The 17,984-nt window shown below is 44.4% G+C and overlaps 1 protein-coding gene and 1 long non-coding RNA gene across 2 annotated transcripts in view; one reads left to right on the forward strand and one right to left on the reverse strand.

Moving 5' to 3' along the window:
* LOC120951699 (uncharacterized) overlaps nucleotides 1-17,984 on the reverse strand; it is a 281,600-nt gene that overhangs the window by 72,890 nt on the left and 190,726 nt on the right. The window lies entirely within an intron of this gene.
* On the forward strand, nucleotides 79-6,967 carry LOC125906485 (uncharacterized). The gene is made up of 3 exons (XR_007451857.1): nucleotides 79-205; nucleotides 288-5,973; nucleotides 6,039-6,967. It is a non-coding gene; the product is annotated as an uncharacterized LOC125906485 (long non-coding RNA).

Raw genomic sequence — 17,984 nt, forward strand, 5'->3', positions numbered from 1 at the left:
AAAGACGAGAAACATTCGATGAAAATAATGATACACTGTACATCATGTACATTGGACGTCACACTGTGCGGCCATTTGTTTGGGCGATTTTGACACATCTTGGCAACACGTCTTTCGTGCAGAGTGTTCGGAAGATTGCTGCTTTTTGCTTCTCTTCAGTAAAATTTGTGTAATTTGCTGTGGAAATTCACTAAAACTTGGTTTCGTAAGTACAGCGCTTACATAAATGCTCAGTTGACTCTTTCGAACAGAAACAAATAATCATCGTTCAACGTGTTTCCTTTTAGGTTGAGGAATAGGATGTAAACAATCACCAAATTTCAACTGCAGAGGATAGAACATCGGTAGGAAAAAAGGAGCTAAACACGAGCTGGAAATTTCGGTAGCATCAACAATGGAAATATACCACCGTTCGAGGAATAGTACAGGCGAGCTTTATCCGAGAAAACTACACTGCGCGCTCGTACAGTATCGGACAGAAAGATAGGGCATTGGTTTTTTAACGCACCGTGCACCCGTTGGGCCAAGTTTATGTGTGGTTTGTATGTGTTTGTGTTTGTGTGTGTGTGTATGTGTGTGTATGTGTGTTTGTGTGTGTGTGTGTATGTGTGTGTGCATGTGTGTGTGTGTGTGGATGTATGTTTGAATGTGTATTGATGTGTGTGTTTGTTTCACAAGTAGGTCGTTTCGGATAGATTTGTAAGTAGTTTTTTTGTGTTTTGGGTTAGGTTTTCGGTGTGATAAGCAGGACCACCGCCCTCGCGATCAGTGTGTTTTCGATATATTAACAATGTTACGGTCTTCTTTCGCCGTGGTCTTCTGAGGACGTCCGGTTGACTTGCGCGTTTCGGTGGTCCAAGCGCGTTTCAGTTGTCTAAGCACGTTTCGGTTGTCCGAAGCGCGTTTGCCACAAAAGTGCGCGATCGTTCCATTACGAACTCGATCCTTTTGCGCTTAATGCCAGCAGCAGCCATTCGCTTTTACATATGGCGCTGATGATCGGTACAACGTTTACCTCGACCCATTGTTACTAACATTGCTTGCTTGGACCGTCAAGAACGCGCTGGTTAAAAACTTGGACACGGCTGATCCCGTGCTCTGCCTGCGTTCTACTTCTATACGCGATGAATTACATCGTTATGGAGCAGTGAAAACATCGCATGGATAAAAACTATCAACGAGTACGCGAGTAAGCGTCTTCCCTTCAAAATCGAGAAAAGAATACTGCCGCGCTCATGAAACAAAACGCCCATTGAAAAGAATAACTGCGCGCCAGCTCAATGCACGCACAAAGTTTACCATTCGCACACAACGTGCAACGCAGAGATGCACGAAGGCCTTTCAATGGCGTGCACTGGAGAAACACCTGTGAGAGAATGCCGAGTTCATTGCTATTGTGCGTGTGTCCATTTCGCACCGGTGTCGCATTCACATTCATGAAACAGCACACCTGCGTTTTCGTCCGAGGAACAAGCGCTGCTGTCGATGCAAACTTTAGTTTTTATCCAAGTGTAAACGCACAATGTTTCACATGATAACACACATAATAAGAATAATTTCAACGCAATATGACATCATGGCAAGCTATGTTTTTCAGACACAAACCCGCGCACTTGCTAACACATTAAAAAGCACACTCTCTTTCTACTACTACACACACACACACATGCACACACACACACACACATACACACACACACACACACACACACACACACTCACACACATACACACACACACACATACACACATACACACACACAAACACAAGTAACGTGGCAAAACAAGTGCACGGTGCATTGAAAAAAAAGGGTCCTATCTTAATGTCCGATACTGTATGCTACAGCGCAATCCTCGGCAAAATTGGGAAAGGTGCAGATGAGGGCTGAGACAACAGATACTTTCGTTATGGATATGAAACGCTGTGAGCAAAGAACTGTGGAAGAACGTTGCGGTTTTACTCGTACAACTGCGATGAGAAATCTTCCAACCATACGGTCGGAAGATGATTGAATGGTAAAAGCGCTACTTCAAAGGAAAAATGAACGATGTAGCGACAAAAGCTGATGCCGCAAGTGGAAGGTCAGCGCAGAGGTAGCAGTAGCTGCACCATTGCAGAATGCGAATACTGGCACGCAATACAATGTCTCTATATTACTTAGCAAAAGAGGATACTCCTGATACTCTTCTCCTCCTGGTACTCCTGAACTTACGATTGGAAGCTCGGGACATGGAACTGCAAAACCCTCTCATCGGATGTGAAGACTAGAATTGCGTTCGATTAGGTCTGGGCACGCGATTTCGAAATAGTAACACTTCAGGAGGTATGCTGGAAAGGCGTGACGGTGCGCCAGTACCGTAGCAACTGCACGATCTACCAGACGCGCGAGCTCCGTATTGCGTTCATGGTGCTGGATGCGATGCAACAAAGAGTGATCGGGTGGTGCCGTTTCAACGAACGGACGTGCACCGATGACGAGAATGAGGCCTTCTATACGCAGCTGGAGAAGGGAATACGACCGCTGCCCAAAACATGACGTGAAGTCGTCGTCATCGGAGACTTTAATGCTCAGGTCGGACTGGAGGAGACATATAAACCAACGATTGGAAGCTTCAGCGTCCATCAGCTGACAAACGACAACCTCAGGCTGATAAACTTGGCTGCCTCCAAGCACATGAGCATCTGCATCACCTTCTTCTAGCATGCACACTGCCTTAGTTACACCTGGAGACACCCGAGGGATGATTCAAAATCCCAAATCGACCACGTTTGCAGATCACTGGCGTATGGTGGAACGAGCCATCAGCACTGCAGCCGAACACAAGGTATCGGATTCTCCTGTCTGCTCTTTAACAGACCCTGGAAGGTGTCATTCGAGTCGCGGGGCTAGTCAACGACATCCCTGGCACGATCCTCTAACGACCTCTCCAATTTCTTGTCTTCGCGGATGACATCGACATCATCGGCAGGACAACAGCGAAGATGTGTGAGGCGTACACTCAAGAGCGAAGCAGCAATAATAGGATTGATAATCAATAGCAATACCCATCAAACCATAGATCGGAATGAGCTATGGAACACCATGCAGCAGTACGGATTCTCTTGGAAGGACTATCTTTGGCGGTGTGTGCGAGCAGGGTTGTGTGGAGAAGGAGGAGGAACCACGAGCTAGCTGAGCTGTTTGGCGGTGCAGATATCCTGACGAGCATCAAAACCGGAAGGATACGATGGCTGGGGCACGTGATGAGGATGCCGGATTCATGCCCCACCAGGAGGGTGCTCGTCAGCGACCCGTTCGGCACGAGGCGTAGAGGAGCACAGCGAGCTCATTGGCTGGATCAGGTGGAGTCGAACCTGTCGGAGATCGGATGCAGGCGTGGTTGGAGGACTGCATCCCAGGACCGAGTTTCCTGGAAATGGATTGGCGACCTGGCCATGTCTACTAGACGTGCTCGTACATGAGCAGGCCAAGAAGAAGAAGAAGACATACTTACAGGCTTGAACTGCAAAGTTAACTTTTCGTGGAGATGTCTCAATTGCAAGAATAGAATATGCCTGTTATTGTATTTAGATTTCGATTCGAGTCAAGAAACTGAACACCAAAGTGATGTTCACTTCACTTCCGTACGAATCAACTTTTAAACTCTACGTCTACGTCGAAATGGCGCGATTGCAAGAATAGATTATGGCTGAATGTATAAAATATTGTGTTTCTTCTTGAATGTAAACACGAAAATTAGATAACTAATCAACATTCTTTTAGTAGTTCTTTACGATTCGCCAATCGCTCTTCTTCTTTGCAAGTCATTTTTTCTAATATGTTTGTTTTTGTTTTAGTAGAAACAAAAAATTGCGAAGAAATATAAACTAACGAAAAGATTTTTACAAGAATAATCAAGCATGGTGTTATGATGACGTAGCTGAATTCATTCACATGAAACCCGGCTTTTCACTAACGAGTACTTCCTCCCAACCATACCTTATTGCACGGCCGCTCAGTTATTATCCGACCAGATTTCTGAAGCATGTGTATCCTAATGTAATATTTGTAAGACCTGCTCGGTCGAGATGTGCGCGTACAAAAGCAAACGTCGTTAATGCGCCCTGGTCCAAGTCCAGAGTCGCCGCCTGCACCTCGGTGTGATGCACGGTAAAGGGTTGGCACAGCCCTCATTGAAACTGTTTGCGGTTGTACGAAAGTATTCATCACCTTTACCTAACGCTGCTTTACTTTTTGCGTGTCCAATCCTTTCCATCCCTTTCCCTTCCCATCGACCCGTCTTCCGTCTTCCACAGACCACCGGCCCCGGCATGCTAACGACAATGACGGTCGACGTGTCGTAATTGAAATTCAAAATGCGATTCATAATTAAAATATGCGCCCCGGCTCTCGCCGGCACGGTTGCGTGGAAATCTTGCCCCACTGCTCTTAGAAGGGTGGGGTTCAGATTTCACCATCATCAATGGAGGAGCACGGTGGTACAGCACGCTGTGCACAATGGAGCCGTGCACAAATTGTCGCCGGAAAGGAAGCTAGCCAACATCAGCAGCAGAGGAAGCGCCAACGGATGGAGTGAGCTTTTCTTTTTGGTTTTATCCCTTCACACACAAAAGAGAGAAGAGGAAAATCGAGCCACGGAAATCAAGCGGATTGAAAGGAACAAACCGCCAGGAGCGGGAGAGAGAGAGAGAGCGAAAAGCAGAAATCCTTGGCACAAAGATAAACAAAGAAACAAGATCATGCCGTCCGTCCGTGCCGGTGTTTCGGTCGTTGGTTTAGTTCTCCCTATTCCCTTCCCCCCTTTCCCTACAACCCAAGGAGTTAATTCATCTTCGTTGCTCGTTCATTTTGCGAGCTTTTCACCAGTTCGCTTCCTGTCACCTTCTCCCCTTCCTCCCTTCATATATCCCGTTTCCCTGAGGGATTCGCCAAAGGCTCGTTTGGTGTGTTTGTACTCTCCAAAGCAAAGCGTGCGTCTCGGCCGGCACAGCTTATCTTTTATTCATCTCCGTTGCACCTTTTCTCGGTCGAGTGACGCTGTTGGGATCAGACGCTCATGCACCCCGCTCTCCCCTACAAATACAGGCAAGCATACACACACACACATACGCAAGCACATGTGATGTTCTTTTCCAGATGCGCATCCTTTACTTTGCAATATACAAAGAAGCGTTTGGCTTTCAATATTTGCCCTATACACGTACACTATACTGAGCCAGGAAGCCACTTCACTTGATTTGCTTACCAGCAGGTTCTGTGTGTGTGTGTGTGTGTGTTTCTGTGTTCTTTTACCTTGCATCTCTCCATTTTGCCAGCAGACATAATTTTCTTTCTTTAAGCACCTTGCTTCATTCGCTAAGCTTTTCCAACAGTATAATCTCGTTCACTCGACCATCCCTTTCTCCCAGTTTTTTTCACTTTCTTTTAATATATCCTTGAAGGATGGCAACAAAAAATATATCTCTGATATATACCAACATTATTCACGCTCAAGTGCCGCATGTCGCAAAAGCAAAAATTCGTTTAAAGACGCTTGCTCTCCAGCATAAGTCACACCTTGCAAGCGTTGATGTAGTTGCTCTACTGCTGGACAATTATTCAAAGAGATCGTTGTATTTTTTTCTTCTTCTTGTGTCGTCCTCTTTTCTCTTTAATGTCGTCGACCTCTTTGGGGGGAGCTGCTCTTTAGGGAGATGACTGTGTCTGGGCTGCCCAAATTGAGACGGGGAAGAAAAATGGATTTCGCGTCCAAACGACCCCCGGGAAGCAACCATCGTTATCCTGTGTGGAAAGCGAGTGGATCGGTCTTTCACTGCAGGCTGCAGGCTTATTGTTGATACGGCATTATATATAGGAGTTTGCTTGACTTATTCATGCCACGTAACCGAACAGTCAGTCGTTGCTATGAAGTACTATGATGCACCGGATGGGAATTGAACCCGATCTTGTACGAGCGGATGCCTTCAGAAGGGTAGATCCCCTAGAGCTGGTATAAATATAAATATAAATATAAATATATATCGACATCATCGGCAGGACAACAGCGAAGATGTGTGAGGCGTACACTCAAGAGCGAAGCAGCAATAATAGGATTGATAATCAATAGCAATACCCATCAAACCATAGATCGGAATGAGCTATGGAACACCATGCAGCAGTACGGATTCTCTTGGAAGGACTATCTTTGGCGGTGTGTGCGAGCAGGGTTGTGTGGAGAAGGAGGAGGAACCACGAGCTAGCTGAGCTGTTTGGCGGTGCAGATATCCTGACGAGCATCAAAACCGGAAGGATACGATGGCTGGGGCACGTGATGAGGATGCCGGATTCATGCCCCACCAGGAGGGTGCTCGTCAGCGACCCGTTCGGCACGAGGCGTAGAGGAGCACAGCGAGCTCATTGGCTGGATCAGGTGGAGTCGAACCTGTCGGAGATCGGATGCAGGCGTGGTTGGAGGACTGCATCCCAGGACCGAGTTTCCTGGAAATGGATTGGCGACCTGGCCATGTCTACTAGACGTGCTCGTACATGAGCAGGCCAAGAAGAAGAAGAAGACATACTTACAGGCTTGAACTGCAAAGTTAACTTTTCGTGGAGATGTCTCAATTGCAAGAATAGAATATGCCTGTTATTGTATTTAGATTTCGATTCGAGTCAAGAAACTGAACACCAAAGTGATGTTCACTTCACTTCCGTACGAATCAACTTTTAAACTCTACGTCTACGTCGAAATGGCGCGATTGCAAGAATAGATTATGGCTGAATGTATAAAATATTGTGTTTCTTCTTGAATGTAAACACGAAAATTAGATAACTAATCAACATTCTTTTAGTAGTTCTTTACGATTCGCCAATCGCTCTTCTTCTTTGCAAGTCATTTTTTCTAATATGTTTGTTTTTGTTTTAGTAGAAACAAAAAATTGCGAAGAAATATAAACTAACGAAAAGATTTTTACAAGAATAATCAAGCATGGTGTTATGATGACGTAGCTGAATTCATTCACATGAAACCCGGCTTTTCACTAACGAGTACTTCCTCCCAACCATACCTTATTGCACGGCCGCTCAGTTATTATCCGACCAGATTTCTGAAGCATGTGTATCCTAATGTAATATTTGTAAGACCTGCTCGGTCGAGATGTGCGCGTACAAAAGCAAACGTCGTTAATGCGCCCTGGTCCAAGTCCAGAGTCGCCGCCTGCACCTCGGTGTGATGCACGGTAAAGGGTTGGCACAGCCCTCATTGAAACTGTTTGCGGTTGTACGAAAGTATTCATCACCTTTACCTAACGCTGCTTTACTTTTTGCGTGTCCAATCCTTTCCATCCCTTTCCCTTCCCATCGACCCGTCTTCCGTCTTCCACAGACCACCGGCCCCGGCATGCTAACGACAATGACGGTCGACGTGTCGTAATTGAAATTCAAAATGCGATTCATAATTAAAATATGCGCCCCGGCTCTCGCCGGCACGGTTGCGTGGAAATCTTGCCCCACTGCTCTTAGAAGGGTGGGGTTCAGATTTCACCATCATCAATGGAGGAGCACGGTGGTACAGCACGCTGTGCACAATGGAGCCGTGCACAAATTGTCGCCGGAAAGGAAGCTAGCCAACATCAGCAGCAGAGGAAGCGCCAACGGATGGAGTGAGCTTTTCTTTTTGGTTTTATCCCTTCACACACAAAAGAGAGAAGAGGAAAATCGAGCCACGGAAATCAAGCGGATTGAAAGGAACAAACCGCCAGGAGCGGGAGAGAGAGAGAGAGAGCGAAAAGCAGAAATCCTTGGCACAAAGATAAACAAAGAAACAAGATCATGCCGTCCGTCCGTGCCGGTGTTTCGGTCGTTGGTTTAGTTCTCCCTATTCCCTTCCCCCCTTTCCCTACAACCCAAGGAGTTAATTCATCTTCGTTGCTCGTTCATTTTGCGAGCTTTTCACCAGTTCGCTTCCTGTCACCTTCTCCCCTTCCTCCCTTCATATATCCCGTTTCCCTGAGGGATTCGCCAAAGGCTCGTTTGGTGTGTTTGTACTCTCCAAAGCAAAGCGTGCGTCTCGGCCGGCACAGCTTATCTTTTATTCATCTCCGTTGCACCTTTTCTCGGTCGAGTGACGCTGTTGGGATCAGACGCTCATGCACCCCGCTCTCCCCTACAAATACAGGCAAGCATACACACACACACACACACACACACACACACACACACACACACACACACACACACACACACACACACACACACACACACACACACACACACACACACACACACACACACACACACACACACACACACACACACACACACACACACACACACACACACACACACACACACACACACACACACACACACACACACACAAATACACACACACACACACACACACACACACACACACACATACACACACACACACACACACACACACACACACACACATACGCAAGCACATGTGATGTTCTTTTCTAGATGCGCATCCTTTACTTTGCAATATACAAAGAAGCGTTTGGCTTTCAATATTTGCCCTATACACGTATACTATGCCGAGCCAGGAAGCCACTTCACTTGATTTGCTTACCAACAGGTTCTGTGTGTGTGTGTGTTTCTGTATTCTTTTACCTTGCATCTCTCCATTTTGCCAGCAGACATAATTTTCTTTCTTTAAGCACCTTGCTTCATTCGCTAAGCTTTTCCAACAGTATAATCTCGTTCACTCGATCATCCCTTTCTCCCAGTTTTTCTCACTTTCTTTTAAGGTATCCTTGAAGGATGGCAACAAAAAATATATCTCTGATATATACCAACATTATTCACGCTCAAGTGCCGCATGTCGCAAAAGCAAAAATTCGTTTAAAGACGCTTGCTCTCCAGCATAAGTCACACCTTGCAAGCGTTGATGTAGTTGCTCTACTGCTGGACAATTATTCAAAGGGATCGTTGTATTTTTTTCTTCTTCTTGTCGTGTCGTCCTCTTTTCTCTTTAATGTCGTCGAGCTCTTTGGGGGGAGCTGCTCTTTAGGGAGATGACTGTGTCTGGGCTGCCCAAATTGAGACGGGGAAGAAAAATGGATTTCGCGTCCAAACGACCCTCGGGAAGCAACCATCGTTATCCTGTGTGGAAAGCGAGTGGATCGGTCTTTCACTGCAGGCTGCAGGCTTATTGTTGATACGGCATTATATATAGGAGTTTGCTTGACTTATTCATGCCACGTAACCGAACAGTCAGTCGTTGCTATGAAGTGCTATGATGGACCGGATGGGAATTGAACCCGATCTTGTACGAGCGGATGCCTTCAGAAGGGTAGATCCCCATAGAGCTGGTATAAATATACTGTTTTTTTTCATTTTAAATTTAAATGCTTTAATAAACAGCGAGTCTTTTGTGCACTTTTTTCCATACTTGGCAGATTTTGTAACACATTGTTGTAATTTAATTAATGTATTATGTCAAATTTAGCAAATTTAGTATTAATGTTCAAAATGATTAAATACAAAGCGATTTAGATCTGATATCTTCAGAATTGATAAACAATTTTTGAATGCATAACTTTAGTAATGATCGAAACGTCAACTATCGATCGGTATATCGATCGTTCATTTTGCAGAAATAATTGGAATAAAAGCGGTCAAATTCCATCCGTAATTTGGACTGTGACATGGTTCATCATCTACGACCATCATTGTGACCATAAGAGACTTTCCCTGCTCGACAGGCACACAAAGGTTGCGAAGGATATACACTCATCAGGAGTTGTTTGTCCGAGCACATCGACTCGTGGGAGCTGCTTTTTTCGTATTGTAGATATGACATCCACATCCTTATGGTCGTGATGGCAGCCTAAATTGACGGGCGTTTTTTTCCAGGAACCGGAACATCCTCGAGCATTGTGGTTTGGGAATGTTGCACTCAGTCATCTGGAGCCGTAGACGCAAGCAGCTGTGTCAGCCAAGCCGTTGACCGCGTCGGAGCTTTTGCGAATGAGGCTGCAAATTCCCAACGGCATGTTTACCTAATCCTGTTCGAGGTGACGAAGTGAGACGTGCTGGAATTGTGACATACACTTTTCTAGTTTGTGTTTTAGTTGTATCTTGGACGTGGCAAAGCCAATGGTGAGACTGCAAGGTTTTCTGTGTGATGTTTTCTTGGAAGAAAAAATGAGACGTTTGAGACGTTTAATGTGAGTTATATTTGATTATTTTTGTAATGATTTATCCATACCAAACGCAAGGGAAAATTAATCCTTTTCTAGCATCAAACAATATAAGGGAACATTAACATTGCTCACGAATGCGAGGAGTATGGCAGATGAGAGCAATAATGACAGCACCTTTCATCGGGCACAGAGCTACACTCAGCAGTAAATCACCCAGCACTAGCAAAAAGGGGTGCAAAAATTCAATAACACACCTAATCTGAGCGCTGATGAGAGGCGGCGTTAATGTGACGTGTGCACATTTCCGGAAGGATGCTTGACAAAAGCGTTCCGGTGCCGTGAATGTGTCCTTCGGCCGAAAGGATTTCCACCGGCAAACCGGTGTGTGTGCTTCGGTGTGACATTCATTACCGGAGATGTTTGGGGATTTGGCCAGGAAATTAGCGTCCTGAAGTGCACTTGAACAACCCCTTCCAGCTGGCGAGGGCAGGCCCGCGTGTGCACATTTCTTGGACCGACCGCACATCCTGCATGACAGACCCGGTGCTAGGAAGCGAGCCGCTCGCTCGAACCATCCATTTGCGGTGTGCCCTGATGTTTGATGATGATATCATTAGATAAAGGGGGCCGAGACCGGTTGTGCGCCACTTGGTCGAGATGGTTGGCCGGATGTCCTTTTGCGGGGCGATGCCTCGGTTTCTCGGTCAACTTGTTTGCGCGTACGCTTCCATGCTGCCGCGAGCGCTCTGCTCGGCTTAGCGTCGCAATTGCACACGCACACACATCCTTCATGCATCGTTTTCGGGGCGGGTGCGTTACTTGTTTGGTTAGCAAAATTTGCCCCTAATTAAGGTGCCCATTTGCTAAGAAGTTTCAGCACACAAGCACACAATCAACGGGTACTACGGCGTGGATGTTGATGCGATCTCGTTGCGCATCAACAGCACACGCTTGGGTCGTTTAGCATGCTTGGATAAGAAAGTGCAACCGGGTTCCTTTCCTACCGCGACCGCAGCGCAGCCAAAATCGTAGTTGGCTCACTGCAGTGGGCCTACGCAGGCATCGACAAACACCGCAGCATTCAGATCCAGATGCCGTGCGGAGCAAATTCGCTTCGCTTTCCGCTCTAACTCTAACAAGCAGGACAGGGAGGGAGAAAAAAAAAGACACAAAAACCTAGAAGCAATAGAACACGCCAAACGGGAGTGGAATTTTCATTAAATTTCTGTTGCTTGTTCGGTGTCATGTTGTGCCCTCTCTCCCCCCGTGCCCGACCGTCACCCGACTGCTGCTAACTGCTTTTTGTCGTCACAACAGGCCCCTGGCGCGAACCTAATAATGCGTGCGCTCAACCAAAAGGAACGTACACGAAAGGTGCATTCGCTCCGAAGAATGTCGCCACAGTTTGAATGTTCTGGCAAAGATCACACTGACTGAGAGAGAGAGAGAGAGAGAGAGAGAGAGAGAGAGAGAGAGAGAAAAGGGAAAGAGAAGATAGTAAGAAAAACGAATCGCTAGCTCTTGGCGTTCTGTGAACTGGTGGATCCTTTGATAAGGATGCAGATTGTAGGTAAAATCGTGGGTACGCGATGTTGTACACTGTTTTGCGTATCGCGTGGTTGATTGGAGGCAAATAGGGATGATAAGAGTGATAAGAAATTGAGCAGGTAGTTTGTGCAGTACTTGTGGCTTTACTTGCAGCATCTCGGAGCGACCGATTGGGCGATGGCGAACATTAACTATCCCTTGATTTTGTACAAATTCTTTCCGAGTGTTTGAAAATCTAAAATATATTTAAAGCATCTCTGCAAGCTCTTTGCCACTACAGATATTATCAAAGAACGGCGACACACTTGTACAGTTAATTATGAGCTCAACAAGCGCATTGTGACTAATGCTTTTGATTTAACAAATCTTAAGAAAGTATACCTCTCTGCGGAACAAACTACCAACTCACCACAATCCAATCTAATAGATTCCGCTCTGTCTCCTCCCAGAAAGCCAATTGGATTACAAAGCATAAAAGCAAATCAGTGCTAAATCGCATTAGCAACCCGCCCAAGATCCCCTCTCTCTCTCTCTCTGTAAAACAGTTCCAAAGACAAACCAGTTGCTGGTACCGACCTTCACCATAAGTTCTAAACTACTACCACTACCACTGCTGCTGCTGCTAAAACAAGCGAGAAGCTTACGCACCACAATCCATTTACAACTTCAAGATGCTGCTTTTGCTGCTGGTGGTTATGTGTTTGAGGAAGTCGGTCGTAATAATCGTGTTTTTCCACGCTGTTTGCTTCTCTCTCTCTAAACATCCACAACACAGCAAATAGTGTGCGATTTTTCCACCAGCGAGCCCGGCAGAAGTTGAGATTGCCGTCTTCCGAGCGGTTGTGCTGTTGGGCAGCGAGATGGAAAATGAATGGCATGACGTAGGGGCCATGAACTTTGCCCAGCTGCGGAACAAACAAAACACGACTAGAGACAGTGATAGTGCTTATTTGCATATTACATCAAGATCGTGATGGATTCGCCGGCAGAGCGAAAAGCGCCATTGGAGTGTGCTGTACCGTGCGGACGGTGTGCTTCGTGCTTTATTTTCCTGCGCCATCGAGTGCGCACTACCAAGGGAAGCGTGTTGCTTGTCGGAAGCACTAGAGAGAGAGATGGAAGAAAAAAAAGTCAAATCATTCCTGCTGCTGCTGCCCAGTTTTCCCGGCTCTGCCGGAGACATTGGTTTGGTGCAGTCTACAGATCCGTCTCACTCTATCTCTCTATCGTTCTCTCTCTCTCCTGCTTGGTGTGGCATGTTGCTGCGTTCCGTGTCACTTCGTATCGTTGACTTTTATTGCCCCAATAAGGCAATAATAAGGTGGGGGGGGCGGACATGGTAGCTTGCGCTGCATGAATTGTTTCTGTCTGTGTTTGGCTGTTAACGGAAAGGGCGCAAAAATCGAATCGATCATCGTACAAACCGATCAGTGAACCGAGATACGCGGAGCGTATGAATGTTATCGGCAAAAAAACAGCAGTCGGTCAGGTCAGGCGGAAAGTTACGGTGTCGTTTCTAATTGATTGGCTAGCGGTGGTGGTGGTGGAAAGTATTCGGCGAAGGGTAGAAAGAAAAGCAATTGGTTTAGTGAGTTTAAGCATTAAAAGTGCATAAATTCATGGGGAAGTGTACAAGCGCTATAATCAAATAATGATAAACTTTAAATTCATAATATGTATTCAAATGTATCAATACTGAGCTGTACAACTTGCTGAAAACTTACAGGGCAACCTAACTTTATTCCACCATTTTTTCATACATCATTCTGTCTGCCATCGTCTTTCTCGTACGATGCGCTGCATATTATTGATTTATGTATAAATAAAATTACGATTTCCCTACCATATGTTATGCGAATGCTGCTTAATATCGTTCACATGAGCTAAGACGTTAACCGCTCCGCGTTTTTTTGTTTGTTTCCGCGGGGAAAAAAAACTCCACCAAATTCCAGCATCACCGTCAATGCACTGGAGAAGGCAATGGCCCTGCTGCAACGATCCATACATTTTCCATTTCACTGCGACAGTGCAGTGGGAACAGCTGCAATCTACCACCACCACCACCAAGGGAAAGTCCCAGCCGGGACAGGATATTAGTTCGGCAAAAGGGACAAGTTTTTCAATATTTGTTTGCGCATTGCCAAACGAGGCATCGTTTCGTCTCCACTGCTGCTGCTGCTGCTTCACGCTCGCATGCATATCATTTTTCGTTCATCGCTCCGCCGCTGTGCTTGCTGGTGCATTGCATCCGTGCAACGCGGGGCGAGCCTTCTTTGCCCTCGGACACACAAATCGTTGTTTCGTAGTGGCTGGGAGGCAGCGGAGAAGAACACAGAGCAAATGGGAAAAGTTTCGGGCGTGCAAGTTTATTCGCTAATTTTAGGTGGCAGTTTTGGCTTGGTTTTGACGATTTAGCACCGTGTGTAGTTGTATAGGAAGGTTGTTAGAAAGGGTATACATTTCTGCAGTTGCACGAAGGCATAAGATACGTTTCTGGAAAGGTCTGTATTGTTAAAATGTGAATCAAATTTATGTCATGAGTATTTCATTCATTGGTTATTTATTTTTTCTACATTTTGCTTCATTTTTAAACATACTAGGCGTCTCCATTTCGCTGAACTAAGGACAATCAAGACTTGTGATAAAAAATGTGGAACAATATTGCAATGTTTTATACTATGCTAAGTTCTTCTTTAGTTCAGTTCAGAAAGGTTGAATTATTGCAGCGGTGTTAGAATCGAGGACCACTGTCCAGATGCTCTTTTTATTTATTTATTCATTTTATTTATATATTTATTTATTTATTTATTTATTTATTTATTTATTTATTTATTTATTTATTTATTTATTTATTTATTTATTTATTTATTTATTTATTTTTTTATTTATTTATTTATTTATTTATTTATTTATTTATTTATTTATTTATTTATTTATTTATTTATTTATTTATTTCTTTCTTTATTTCTTTATTTGATTAATATGTATATCTATTTGTTTATTTATTAATTAATTAATTTATTTATTATTATTTTTTATTTATTTATCTATTATTTAATTTGTTATTTATTAATTAATTAATTAATTAATTTATTTATTTATTGTATGTTAAATTTTCTCCCCAAAAACGCTCAGTAGAACGAAAAGTTGCCGCAAAAATCACTGCAAACATAAAGTAGAATAACTAAATTGTATTGTTTGTAAGGAAATCAGTAGAAAATTGCAATCTAAGGACATATTGCATATCTTCAGGCGCTTTGTACTTTGCAATGCTGGTTATGGGTGATATTTATTTATTTATTTATTTATTTATTTATTTATTTATTTATTTATTTATTTATTTATTTATTTATTTATTTATTTATTGATGTCGTCTAGTCATCTAGTCTGGCCTACTTAACTATTCTCAATTTTTCAATACACTGGCTAACAATGGACCTAACTGAAATTAACATCATACAAAACATGGTGATAACGAATTACAAACAGGTAGCTATGGCGAACTTCACGTACGCTAAATAAATATATAAATAAATAACTTAATGATTCTGATCGTCAATATGCGCCTCCAAGAATAATTTTAAGATTATTTTACGTTAATATCGACAGTATTGTCTAAAGAGCTATATGCATTTACCATTAGAAGTAAAAGGTATTTGGAGCCAAATTCCGTCGTCCTGAATTCAGTGCTTAATAGAGCTCGTGGCCTTAAACTCCTGCTAGGGGCCTGAAAATGATTTTTTTCGAGAATGGACGGGTCGTCAATGAATCCGCTAATGAGCTTATGTAAGAAAGTGCACTGAACTGTCATTCGCCTATGTTCGAGGGAGTCCAATCCAAAAAGTAGGCACCTGTTACGGTAGCAGGGATTAGCAGCGTCACGAGACCAATTCAGACGGTACCAAAGGACGCGTGTGAATTTTCTTTGGATTGATTCTAGCCGTTCAATTTTGTAGTTTTGAGTTGGTATCCATATTATTGAAGCAAACTCTACAGCAGGCCTAACTATAGCACACTATAAGGATTTTAAGGTATATGGATCGTTAAAGTCCTTTCCAACACGTAAGACAAATCCGAATAAACGAAGAGCTCTTGAAATACATAACTCATAGTGATCTTGAAGAGTCAAACTTCAAATTAATCTAGTTGTACACCTAAGTCACGAGCTACATATGTGCGCGGAGCTGAGCTGTCATCTAGTGTATAGTCAAATAAAATAGGATATTTACAGATATTCTACAGATATTGTTTTTTTTTTGCAAACAAAACTGTTTCCACACATAAACGTTAGTGTTTAACAACTCCAGACCTGTACAGCAAAGTGGATGGAGGCGCCAAGTGGATCATTAAAGTGTGTCATTACTTGCATCGCTTCTAGAAAGCTCCTTTATGAGTTTATAAGAATAATGAAAAATTTTCACGAACAGCTCAGTTTGTGCTGCTTTTATTTCAACCAACCAAAAGGCAGAACAACACAAACAGTTGTAAATGTTACCATCACGGATTATACTTTGCCCCGTTGGTAGCAGTCCTTCTTTCTCACTAAGCTCATTAGTGCTTAGTAAAGTGCAAAGTGTAAAGTGCAGCACGCGAACAGTATGGCAGCAATTAATAGAGCAGCAATTGTTCAACTTTCCGCCGGCATTAACAGCGACTGGGCGCCTCCATTACCGAGTGCCGCGCCGTTTCTCCTTTGCTACCTTTCTCCGCTCCATCGGATTAGCTTGTCGACTTTTTAATGGGTTTGAAATGATTTTTTATGATTGCAAGGGACCAATTGATGGTATGACTGGGATATGACAACACATTTAAAAATTTGACAAAATAAATACACAAAAAACCCCGTTTTGGCAATCCCGTGTCATTGAAAATCCAGCCAGCTCTGCTGCGAACAAGCTAATTTTGTAGCGCACGATAGCGCAAGCGGGAGCAGAATGTGACTACAATTTGGGGCAGGCAGGGCCATCGTTCAATTCCTGTGCTTCTCCTCACACACCAAAACCCCTTACCGTTCCACCGTGGTGTGGCGTTTTTCCATTAAAAAGGAACGGAATATCCATCAGAAAATTACGCTCATAACTGCTTTTGACTGCAGTCTAATGGCTTTTCAGCGGTTGTGCTAAAGTCAGAAGATTGGCCCCGGAGAGTAAATGCATTTGATGGTGCAGCTCCCTCGAACGAAAACCAAAAAAACAAGCATGGGAACGGTGAATCATTGCGTCGGAAGGGGGGGTGGTGACGCAAAACTGACAAAACACATTTTGCCCATTCATAACGTTTTAATTTCTTTTGCTACTTTTACACCTTTCCCTTCCCGGGTGGGTTCGTCCGGGTGGCGGTCCGGGTTCGTTTCGGTCCCTTTCGTTGGCACAGTGCCCTAAACAGACACACACACACAGACACAGACACCAACACTCGTCTTCGTATTGAGCGGAATGGTGCATCCAGCAGTCGAAAAGAGGGAAGAGTTCCCGCTTCTGCTGCTGTGTTGCTGCTGTGAGGTTATTTTTTCTTCTGTTCGTTGCGCGTTTTGCGGAAAGGTAGGGAGGCAGCAAAAGGAATGAAAAGAAACAAAGCACTGCAGATGCACCTTTTCCATCGACGGTACATTCGGACGGTGCACCGGGAGCGGAGGGTTGCGAGTTCGCGTGAGTTCGCAGAAAAGCAGATGGCCGGACCGGTGTGCACCAGGCGCCATTTCACTTTTCAAGCCCTGAGCGCACCACCAACGGCTAGGCTGGCTAGGGCGAGGAGACATTCATTCGCTCTGGCGCCTTTCACGGACCGGACGGAAAATGTTTCATTAAAATTAACGTTTTTTTCTTTCGATCTTTCGTGAAAGAGGCGCACGAATCAGAACAGAGAGAGTGTGTGAGAAAGAGAGAGAAGACAGGAGGTTATCCTCCGTGAGCCGTCGCTTTTATTTTCTGTGCCGATGTTTTCTACACAGACGCGTGTACTTTTTTCTGCTTTTGCTGCGCGGAGGGATGAGTTTTTGACCGACCGAAGTACGTCGAACGGGAAACGGACGGCTGTCGGACACCAGTACAAGAAGGGGAAATAATTGTAGAAATGTCATAATTTTCAACGAGCATAAACGGTTTGACCGTTTCTTTTCCCACCCTATCGCCTGCTAAGCGGCGCAAATACCGGAATTTCTTCCGGCAAGGCGTTCGGGGATAGGGGATAGAGAAACCTAGCTCTCGCAATCCGTGAAAAGCTTGGTTTCATTTTTGTGTGACGGAAAAATGGGGAAATTCCAGCAAAAAAAAAAAACCCCGAG

Source organism: Anopheles coluzzii, chromosome 2 (assembly GCF_943734685.1).
Source record: "Anopheles coluzzii chromosome 2, AcolN3, whole genome shotgun sequence".
NCBI lineage: Eukaryota > Metazoa > Arthropoda > Insecta > Diptera > Culicidae > Anopheles > Anopheles coluzzii.